The sequence below is a fragment of the Pantherophis guttatus genome, chromosome 4, assembly GCF_059756535.1.
Source record: "Pantherophis guttatus breed Tessera chromosome 4, ASM5975653v1, whole genome shotgun sequence".
NCBI classification, from domain to species: Eukaryota; Metazoa; Chordata; class Lepidosauria; order Squamata; family Colubridae; genus Pantherophis; species Pantherophis guttatus.
The window spans coordinates 139,128,415-139,140,665 of record NC_142066.1 but is presented as its reverse complement, the minus strand read 5'-3'; positions in this window follow the sequence as shown (position 1 = coordinate 139,140,665).

Here is a 12,251-nt window from a genome sequence, read left to right as displayed (position 1 = left end):
AATTGACATTTCCTAATTACTGAGTTTCTTTGCAAAACAGTTATAATTCTTTTTGTAGATTACTGAAGCATAGACTCAAATCATCTTCTGACGATAGACAACTTTTAACTCATGTGGATCCCCTTGACCTAACCAACCTTTAAGCTGTATGTCATTAGAATGTTCCTTTCTTCTGACAACTTAGAGGCCTCCTAGAGGAACCAGAAGGATTTTGGCTGAGTTTGTACTTTTTCCAACCGGATGCATTGCTTTTTAGAATAGAGTGAATAGAAAGTTATCCAGTGGTCATCTATCAGAGCCCACTTCATTTACATTAATTTGAAAAAAAAAAGGTTAATAGCTATTTTGCACCTTATTATTTTTAATAGAAAGTGATGTCACATCACAGATTTGCCCATGAAAAACTTAATCATGGTTTTCTCAATGAACTTAATTTTCTGAGCTTACAAGACCAGTGGTGGTATTCAGCCAGTTTGCAGTAGTTCGGGCAAACCAGTAGTGGCGACCTGCAGGCCATGGTGGGTGGGCCCAGCCCGGCCCTGCCCACCTGCCCCAGCGCTATGCCATCCTATTCAGCCACGTTTTCTAATCTGCATGCATGCGTACAAGCTGCATGCGCGAGCAAAGGGCATGCACGGAAGGCTGCACACATGCACGGAAGGCGCACATGCACATTTTCGGTGCGCAGTGAATAGGTGGTAAAATTATGGGAAACCTACCTCTGTGCAAGACACATTGGGCCATCATCTAACTACTTGCTTTATTTGACTGTATTGAAACAATTGATTTTGTAGTTCAGTGTGGCATGAAATCATAGCTAGGCTGAGACAATTTCATGGATTCTCCTGTTATATACAGAAGCATTTCCCATTATTAGCCCCAAACAGCCACACATTTAGTTTCAATCAGCTATCCTGATTTTTAAGGTTAAGGATATTTCCAGACTGAAACTGGTTTTGTCCCTCTTCATCCATGCAACAACAGCTTCAACCTAGAACCATTATTTAAAAAACGCAACAAAGAATGTCCTTCCTTGGTCAACTCTGGAAGTTCAGACAGCCCCGGGACCTATTGATACAGTTTTACAGAGGAATTATGGAGTCTATCAGAATCAGAAAGTTTTAGGATCTCTTAAATATTGTATTTATACCATTTCCACTAGAGCAGCAGCAGCAGCAAGTTAACTGCCTCAGCTTGGGAAAACCTCCAGAAGCCTCATAACATCATAGGGAAATGATGGTAATCCCAGATTGATGCACCTGTTATACATGGGTGGCGCCTTAGGGAGACGGATGAAAACTTCATTCTATCCATTTTTTCCATTCCATGCATAATTACACACACACACACACACACACAGAGTGACAATATGCCCCACCCTTGATTTATGATGGGAACAGCAACACTAACAGTTGCACCACTTCTACTAAGTAGCATAAATGTTTATAAAAATTCATAATCAAGTTTGCTCTCTACATGAGGATGTTTTGTTTCCCCTTAAAAAAAATCATCTACCTGTGCTCATTCTGTGCGGTTGCAAGCTTGACCTCAAATCTTTCTGTGAGACCTTTGATTTCCCACACATTTCTTTCAATACTCCTTGTTCAATGCCAGTTCCCTGAGCTGGTCTAATTTACAAGCAGCCACTTTCTTTGGGCTAAAAAGAGACAGGCTTTTGAACAGTAACAATTGTACAGATGATTCATGCTGTGCTTGCTTCAAATTGGTAGACAGTTTTGTTTTTCCTTACTTAACTTCCCAACCACCACCTTCTGAACAACGGGTACAAAATAAATAGCTGCAGCTGCCTTCCAAAAACTTTCTTGAGACCTGACCTCCTCTTCAATCAGGGTCACAGCCACACTTTATTTTTTACATTTGACTTTCTACAAAATCAAAGCCAGGTTTCCTCCTGAAAGCTTAACTCTTCTCTCTCCGGATTCTTCGCCATCTCTTAACTACAGTACATGGCTCCACGGTTTGGTATTCCTTCTCTCCTGACAGTGAATAAGCTATTAAGAAATGCCAATGAATAAAGAATGCTAATATAAATAAAGAGAGGTGATTATCATTTTAAGGAAGATAGTGGAAGTGGTATGGTAGAGGCTTCCTTCTCTGCAGAGTATTTGCCCATTTCTTTTGTTATTCCATTGTTGTCAAGTCCAAAAGACACGGTAATTCTTCCCAGCAGAGTTATTTATTGTTTCACACCTTTAGATAAAATCTTTCCATCCACCCTGTTGCACTGTATGGCACTGAATGCTGGATAGCAACAACAGGGACCAAAAGCTATCTCCATGGCATGGAAATGCGAATGTTCCGTTGGATATCGGGCATCTCCTTTCTTGACCATATCACAAATGACACTATTTGACAACATTTTGGTGTGGCACCAAAGATGAGAGAAGACCAGCTCCGCTGGTATGGACATTTTATTTATTTATTTAATTTATATACCGCCCTTCTCCCAGAAGGGACTCAGGGCGGTGAACAGCCAAAATTAAAAAAACATACAAATACAAAAGTTAAGATAATTAAAAAGAATTAAATCGCTAGCTTCCAATTTAAAACCCCCAAATCCATAAAATTTAAAATCCCAATTTAAAAATCATTTAGGCTAGGTTGGCTTGATGGAATAAAAACGTCTTCAGGGCTTTACGGAAGGTATGGAGGTCTGGGATCAATCGTATTCCAGGAGGCAGCTCATTCCACAGGACGGGTGCCCCCACAGAGAAGGCTCTCCCCCTGGGGGCCGCCAGCCGACATTGCCTGACCGACGGCACCCTGAGGAGGCCCTCTCTGTGAGAGCGTATTGGCCAGTGGGAGGTTATCGGTAGCAGCAGGCGGTCTCGCAAATACCCTGGCCCTAAGCCACGTCCAGAGAGCAGCACCTTCCACCAAGACTGCTTACTAACTAGAACTCAATGGCCGGCAACCTCGCTGGCATCTAAAACAGAGATGGGAAGACACCATTAACAAAGATATGCAAGCCCTGGGCCTGCACCCTGGAGATGCAGCTGACCATGCAAGGTGGATTTCAATGATCCGAAAAGTGGACCCTGTGCCTGCAGGAACATGCGAAGAAAGAGAAGGAAAAGGGGAAGGGGGGAGGAGGAGAAGGAGGAGAAGGAGAAGAGGAAGAGGAAAAAGAAGGAGGAGGAGGAGGAGGAGGAGGAGGAGGAGGAGGAGGAGGAGGAGGAGAAGAAGAAGAAGAAGAAGAAGAAGAAGAAGAAGAAGAAGAAGAAGAAGAAGAAGAAGAAGAAGAAGAAGAAGAAGAAGAAGAAGAAGAAAATCTTCCCATACTGAAGACTCTACTACCTGCATCCACAATATACTCTGAACTGTTGGTGAAGCTCTGTCTTCACCCCTTTATCTCACACTTAATATCCTGGCTGAATTGCATCTTATTCCTCTGGAATGCCCCCCACCTTCCAGGAGATCCATCTCCTCGCCACATTCCATCACATCTCTTCTATTGTTTCTGGAGACAAAATTGAGGCAAAATGGGTTTCATCTGGAATCACTGAAGGATTCAGGTTCTTATTGACCTGTAATCATAGACTAGTAATAAGTGGGATAATGGAAGAGGTTGTGTGAAACAGAGAGGGGCCTAAAGGCTTATGTATAGCCACCAGATATGTTGTTCTCAAAACTATAGTTTTTAAATGGAAAGAAAACAAAAAGGACTACATACACGACTGAAAAGTAATTATTTTAACAGTTTTAATGAAGTGCAGTTAATTGGCCCACCACTCAACGGCCAAATCCTTGACTTTGCAAATCTGCCCACCCCTGTATACAATATACAGCCTACTTATTCTGTAGTAGCCCAAAATTAGAAGGAGCTATTAGCTGAGAAAGGTGCTTCCTGATTGCTTCTGATTTTTGACATCCCTGCATTAAATGGAACGAGTAAAAAGTGACAGGCTGGTAACGCCATTTCTAAGAGCTGCACCGCTTTTCAATGTGATTAATTGCTGCAATCACTGCTGTTCCTGAGCACTCTTCCTTCCCTCAGCCTCCCTGCACTCATAACACACTGGAGCACCCCACTCTGCCAACCCTGCATTGGGCCTCCCCTTTACCCCCTGTGGTACCCATGTTTTCCTAACTCAGAACTCCTGCTTAATAACCTGTGCATTTCGGGTTTATAGTAACAATGGGGAATCTCTGGATTACCATCGTTAAGCCATACATTCATGTGACATTCATTCGCTAAGTCATATGTTCATATGTTTTACAACTGCATCTCTTAGTGGCTGCAATCCTAACTGTGGTTGTAACCCAAGGACTTCCTGTGCATAGAATGACTTAGAACAGGGGTATCAATCTGGCAGCCCACGGGCCGGATGTGTCTCATGCAGGCCATGCCCACCCCAGCATCATGAAGGGGAAAAAAGTCACGAAATGTCATGTGACCGCAATGTGTACGCCATGAGTTTGACACCCATGACTGAGAAGATGCCATCTTAGGGACCCTTTTAGATACAAAGAATGTCAAAGTTAAGAAAAGCATGGATAATTCTCATCCATTAAACTTGAGGCAATCCTTGCTTTGGTCTCCTTGCACACGTAGCATATCCAAACCTCATCTGGAGATAGGTGAGGCTTTCTGCCCCCTTTTTCACTGAGAAACCCTACCACCCATGAAGCAGTGGTGAAATGTAAAATTTGTTACTACCGGTTCTGTGGGCGTGGCTTGATGGGGGGGGAGTAATGTGACTGGGTGGGCATGGCCAACTTTTTTTTTTTTTACTTTTTTAAAGCATTTTTTTACTTGGGCGAATAGGTTGTAAAAAATGCTTTTAAGAGTTTTTAAAAAGGCTCTGATGATCGCGTGGCACAGCTGTGATCGTCAGAGCCTTTTTTTAACCTTTCAAAATTATTTTTTTACAACCTATTCACCCAAATAGGTGGTAAAAAATGCTTTTAATAGTAAAAAAAAAAAGACTTTGACGATCACAGCTGTGCTGCGCAATCATCAGAGCCTTTTTTTTACCTTTTAAAAGGAGGAAGTAATGACACCCGGGCAGGTGGGCGGAGCCTCGTGCCGCCATCACTACCGGTTTGGCGAACCACCTGCCACAATTGCTACCAGATCACCCAATCTGGTCTGAACCAGGAGCATTTCACCCCTGCCATGAAGCACTTCCAGTGTCACTTCATCCTCATAGATAAAACATTGGGATAGAGGACCGACTGAATCAGGAGAAGAGACTCCCCTTTTGGTTTTCTGGATTTTTCTCTACCCCTTCCGAACGCTGATCTGCTAAACAGAGGAGGTGACAATGCAGTGGTGAAATGTAAAATTTGTTACTACCAGTTCTGTGGGCATGGTTTGTTGTGGGGGGGTGGTAATGTAACTGGGTAGGCATGGCCAACTTTTTTTTTTTTAATTTTTAAAACCATTTTTTCTACAACCTCTTCGGCCGAAGAGTTGCTCTTCAGCTAGTTGCCTGATCAGCAGAGGCTTTTTTAAAAAAAACCTCTGATGATCCCAGCTGAGTTGCCTGATCGGCAAAGGCTTTTTTTTTTAAGGCTCTGACCATGCCCAGCTGAGCTGTGTGATCATCAGAGGCTTTTTTTTAACTTTTAAAAGCATTTTTTGGCCGAAGAGGTTGTAGAAAAAATGCTTTTAAAAGTTAAAAAAAAGCGTCTGATGATCACGCGGCTCAGCTGGGCATGGGTGGGTGGGTGGAGGCAAGGATTTTTGCTACCGGTTCTCCAAACCACCCGCCATCGCTACCGGATCAGGCGATCTGGTCCGAACCAAGAGCATTTCACCCCTGTGACAATGGTTGGAGATGTGGTAGTGTGTCACTTCAGCTAGCACCATTCCTAATGTGGTGTGTCAGCAGCCATGTGGGCAGATGGCTCCTGGGATGGAGGTGCTGACACCTCAACCAGTGCTTACCCCTGCCTCTTACCCTGCCTGCCAACAAAGCGTGCCATCCTGCAAGTGAACCCTCTCAGAGCATATGTGAATGGAGGGAAATATGATGACTCCATGCATCTGTAACATGAAAGTCAGTCAGCTATTACTTCACAGAGTCAGAGGTGCGATTCAGCCGGTTTGGACCGTTTCGGGAGAACCGGTAGTGGAAATCGCGGGTGGGTCTGCCCACCCACCCTGGCTCTATGCCGTTCTATTTAGCACATTTTTGAGGCTTGGCACATGCGCAGAAGGCGTGTGTGTGAGCAAAGCGCTTGCATGGAAGGCCAGACATATGCGTTGAAGGCCCACACTGCGAACCAGTGGTAACAAAATGTGAAACCCATCGTTGCACAGAGTAATACCATAATACTTTGATCGTCAAAAGCCATTCTCAAATTCTATATGCAGCAGTACTATACTTACACTATAAAAGAATTTAGAATTTTAGAATAACAAGAGTTGGAAGGGACCTTGGAGGTTTTCTAATCCAACCCCCTTATCAGGCAGGAAACCCTACACCACTTCAGACAAATGGTTATCCCACATCTTCTTAAAAACTTCCAGTGTATGAGCATTCACAACTCATACAAGGCAAGGCAAGTTGTTCCATTGATTAATTGTTCTGTCAGGAAATTTCTCCTTAGTTCTAAATTGCTTCTCTCCTTGATTAGTTTTCACCCATTGCTTCTTTTTTTTTTTATTGAAAAAGTTTTCAAATACAAGTTTTTCCCCTTTCCCCCCCCTCCCCCTCCCTAACCCCCCCTCCCCCCTCCCCCCTGTGACTTCCTCATAACAAAAAACCAAATTCATAACAGATTACTTACTCCCTCCTCTAAATACTGACCTTTACTTACTAGAAATATTATTAATATTATAACATCCCCTTTTAACCATACATTTCAAAAAAGAGGGAAAAAAAAGGAAAGAAAAAAAAAGAGAAAGAGAAAAGATTCTACTATGACATTATATGATAACATATTTTTATAACCCCCAATTTAACAATAATCTGCCCTTTTTCTCCTCTTTCAAACTTTTATCTATATATTATTTTACAACATTTCAAAACCACCTTCCGCTTTAAAAATATATAGTAAATCCTGCTTTAACATTTAATCTTTTGTGTATATTAATATAACATTTTAAAGCGGCCTGCCCCATAAAACCTAATTTAACATTTATTCAACTCTGTCCATTTCCTCCACTCCCCTAAATATATCACTTAAACATCCCTTTTCATAAACTAATCAGTCTGTAAACTAGCTTATTCACCCACTTTCCTGCAAAATTGCCATACACAACAATTCTTAATATCTTGAATCACTACCCACTCTGCTTAAAAATATATATATATATATACGTATATATTCCAATATATCTAAATAGAAAAGAAAAGACAATGACTTTAAGTTTATAGTCCATATAATATCTTCTTTGAAGTCTTTCCGCTGGATTATTAAGACCATCATCCATAATAGGGTAACATAGCTTCCTGATGCAACAGTTTGTTCAAAATCTTCAATCATATCTGCCCCCATCAGTAGTAAATATCCTCATATATATATAAAAGTAAAAGCAACCACCCGAGTGACATTATAGTTATATTCCATATAGTTGTAATTGTGGCTTTCATCAGGATTATTCATTCCCATCATCCTAGTGGGTAACAACCAGATCTTCTGCATGCCCCAACATAACTCTCTTGCCTTGTAACTCAAGATAGTTATAATATATTTATCAGTACAAAAAAAAAAAAATCCAAAGTAGATGATTCAAATCCAACAGTTTAAGGCTCTTTTCACATCCCAGAATTACGGCAATGCAGAGGTCTGTCACTGTCCTCAGGATAATATTAACCAATACTTCGCCTCCACTATCTTTTCACATATTCATACATTTTTTAAAGTCACTGGCTTCACTGTTGCTTGGTTTAGAAATTTCTATTTTTGTATGACCTATTTCTTTTTTTCTTTTCTTTTTGTGGGTTTAATTTCCATCCTGGTTTCCTTTCTACAGATTGTATATCAACTAATCGGTTTTCATTCTGCTTTATAAGTTGATCTTGTTGGTTTTGTTTTTGTATCTCGTGTTTCTTTTTTGCCTCTTGTATATCATCTGGTTGGTATCCATACTTGTCTTTGACTTGATAAGTCATCACGTTAGAGTCAGATGGCACTTCTCTCAAATTTGTAAATAATCCGGCTGGGGTATCCAAAAAATCCAAAGGCAATTTATCTGGTACAGTCTCTGTAATTCGATATTTTCCCTTTATTTCCAACTCCTTCTGCTTATCCTGTATTGTGCTAAATTCATTTTCAAAATGTTTTGATAAAATTCTTCTGCTCTTTCAACAGTATTTAACTGGTATCTTTCTCCTTGATATCTCCTTGATATCTCAATATAATACCAACTGGGACGTCCCACCTAAATGGAATATTTCTTTTTTTTAACTCAGTCACCAAAAAACCAAATTTCTTCCTTTCCGTTAATATCTTAAGTGGGAGTTCTTTGTAAATCCAAATCTTTCTTCCATACAATTGCAAATTAGAATTGAAGGAATTTTGCACAATGTTATTCCTAATTTCTTTATCTGTAAAATAAATCACCACATCTCTAGGCAATTGCCTTTGCTTTGCAATCCAGGAGTTTATTCTGTAAACTCTGTCAATCCTACAAAACACTTCCTCAGGTTGAACCTTTAAAATCCCAGCCAGAATTTCAGAAGATATTTTCCTTAAATCATCTCTGTTGTTTTCCTGCAAACCTCTCAGTGTTATCGCATATTCAGTGAAATTATATTGTACCATTAAAACCTCTCTTTCAATCCTCTGTTGCAAATTTTCTACATTGCCAGTCTTTTGATCAGCCTCCATTTTAGGTTTTTCTTCTGAGCTATTATCTTGAATATTTATCAAATCATTTTCAATTTTTTGAATTCTATTGTCCAAATTATCTTGAGTTTCTTCCATTTTAGACTCTAGTAACTTAGTATTTGCATCCAACTGTATCATAAATTCTGAAAAGCCATTAGCCATTTTTAAAATTTTTCGCTCCAAAAAATCAAACTTAGATTTCACCAATTCTTTAATTTCCTGCTTAAATTTTTCAAGGTGCTGATTCACAATCTCATCCCTTCTTACAATCTCCTCTAAGAGAAATTCTATTATATTAAAATCAGGTTTCTGAGACTGGAGACTTAAAACTTGTTCCTTTAGCTTGTTAGTGGGGGAATCCCCCCCCCACTACTTGTTTGTCTGACTTTATAAGTCTCAGTGCCATGTTTCCGCCCAGGCAAGCTTTGTAAAAAAAAAAAAAGACTTCTTTCCAACCAGAAGCAATATCCGATCCCCAGGAAAAAAAGAGAGAGAAAAAGAACACGGGAGCGAAGTTTTGTCTACAATTGTAGCCAGTGGTATTTATTCCGCTACATTGTAATAATAGAGAACGGAAGGACTTTCCCTTTCAGCCTCTTCTCAAGCCTCGGCAGACGCCATTTTAAAAGTCCTTTTTTTTTTTTTCCTCTTTCCTTTCCCCTTTTCTCTTGAATAGTTTTTATAAAATAAGTAAAATACTTGCGATTCTGTATCACAGGTCCAGCTCACATTTTCTTTAATCAATCTGTTAAATTCGCAGGCTTGCTCTTGTCGCCTGGCTCTGCATATAGCAGAGGTCTCCCAAAGCCCGAAGCAGCGGCTGGGGATATGGGGAAGCTCATCCGCTCCGTCCCAAAAGTAAAAGAAAAACTTTTGGGACTATGCAGAGAGTTCTACCCACTCCAGACGGCTCTATCTCCGTTTCCTCATGGAAACGGAGTTTTTTCGAGCCGCCATTCCGTTGTGAAGGCGGCTCTAACAGGCAGTGGAAGCTGACGATCCCGAAGGAACATCTGGCGGCGGCCAGCAGCAAACCGGAAGCCCTTTTCACCCATTGCTTCTTGTTCTTCTTGTTCTCAGGTGCTTTGAAGAATAGCTTGAATCCCTCTTCTTTGTGGCAGCCCCTGAGATATTGGATCATGTCTCCCCTAGTCCTTCCTTTCATTAAACTAGACATACCCAGTTCCTGCAACCGTTCTTCATATGTTTTAGCCTCCAGTCCCCTAATCATCTTTGTTGCTCTTCTATGCACTCTTTCTAGAGTCTCCACATCTTTTTTGGCGACCAAAACTGGATGCAGTATTTCAAGTGTGGCCTTACCAAGGCATTATAAAGTGGTATTAACACTTAATGTGATCGTGATTCTATCCCTCTGTTGATGCAGCCCAGAACTGTGTTGGCTTTTTTGGCAGCTGCTGCTCACTGCTGGCTCATATCTAAATGGTTGTCCACTAGGACTCCAAGATCCCTCTCACAGTTACTACTATTGAGCAATCTATTCTATATAGTAAAATCATCCTTAATCGTCAAACCTTTAAATAGTTCAGATCTTTTGTCTTAACTCTTATTTGGGTAACCAATGTGATCTAGTGCTTAAGATATTGGAACAAGAGCCGGAAACTCCCAGTCCTGCCTCAAGGTATGGAAGCCACCTTGGTGACCTTGGGTTGGTCACACTTTCTTATCCCTCAGAAGACAAAGGCAAAGGCAAACCACTTCCGAAGGTCTTGTCAAGAAAACTGTAGGGTCCGGTGAAGGTATTTTCCAGGTGCACGCACACCCATACACACATACGCATATAGACACATACACATGGGTATTCAAAATCAGTATAATGTGATTAGGTTGAATAGTCAATTTGAGTGAAATGACTATCCTGTATTTCTTTGCCAACACAGCCAGTCTTCAGTTTAAAACAATTCATTTAGCAACTGTTTGAAGTTACAATGACCCTGAAAAAGTGATTTACACCAATCTTCACACTTTCAACCATAATAGCATCTTCACAGTCATGTGATCAAAATTCAAGTGTATGTATTATGAAAATTGCAGAATCCTGAGGTCAAGTGATCATCCTTTGTGACCTTCCCGGACAGCTTTTCATGAGCAAAGTCAATGGGGGAAGCCAGATTCACTTAACAACCATGTGATTCACTTAATACCTGCAGCGTTTGCTTAACCGCAATGTCCAAAAAGGTTGTAAAATCAGGCAGGCCTCCCTTAACACCTGCCTTGCTTTGCAATGGAAATTTCCAGTTGTGGTCATTTAGTCAAGGACTACTTTATATATATATGTCTATTTAAAATGTAGTGGTAGTGGTGCCATTATTATTTTTTATTATTGACATTTTGATCAGTTCAGTGAGCAGAACATCTATTTCTTAAACAGGATATTTTCAAGCAACCATCTGTGTTAAATCTAATTAGACCAGAGGGATAATTTCTTTTTCACTGCAATGTATTGTTTTCTGTAACAAAATATGCCTAATTACAGTAAATACAATAATGTCTGCAGTAAATTAAGTTCCACGTTTGGAAGCACAGATGGAATTGTTTGCACTTCTCCCTTCAACAAAAATTGCTGAATTTTCCATAGTGAAAGCAGAGAAATTGAACACTTGGCTTATTTTGAGGCATTCATTCAGCAAGGAGCATTGCTAATTTGCAAGCAAAGGAACTTTGATTGGAGAGTTCACTTGCAATCAGCGGAGTAGGAACCAAGATTTGTTTGCAATGATTCTACTAATTCACCTTATAAATCTATACGTCTGCAATAGAATTTATAGAAACGGATTTTGAGGCAATGTACAAGTAGTACTAGACTCATAAGTGGTCGCTTACAGGAGATAGTATAGTTCGGGGCATGGGTGAAATGCTCTCGGTTCGGACTGGATTGCCCAATCCATTAGCAACGGTGGCGGGTGGTTCAGAGAACCGGTAGCAAAAATCCCTGCCCTCCCCCGCCATGCCCAGCTGAGCCGTGCAATCATCAGAGGCTTTTTTTTTTTACTTTTAAAAGCATTTTTTTCTACAACCTCTTTGACTGAAAAAATGCTTTTAAAAGTTTTTTAAAAAGCCTCTGACAATCACACGGCTCAGCTGGGATCATCAGAGGCTTCGAAAAACATTTTTTCTGCAACCTCTTCAGCCAAAAAGGTTGTAGGAAAAAAAAATCCTTTAAAAGCCTCTGGCGATCCCAGCTGAGTTGCCTGGTAGTCAGAGGTTTCTAAAAGCATTTTTTTCTGCAACCTCTTAAGGTTGTAGAAAAAAATGCTTTTAAAAGTAAAAAAAAAAAAAAGTTGGCCATGCCCACCCAGTCACATTACCCCCCCCCCACAAAGCCACGCCCACAGAACTGGTAGTAACAAATTTTACATTTCTCCACTGGTTCAGGGGTATCAAATTTCATTGAGGGCCACATCAGGCTTGTGTTTGACCCGGGGGGG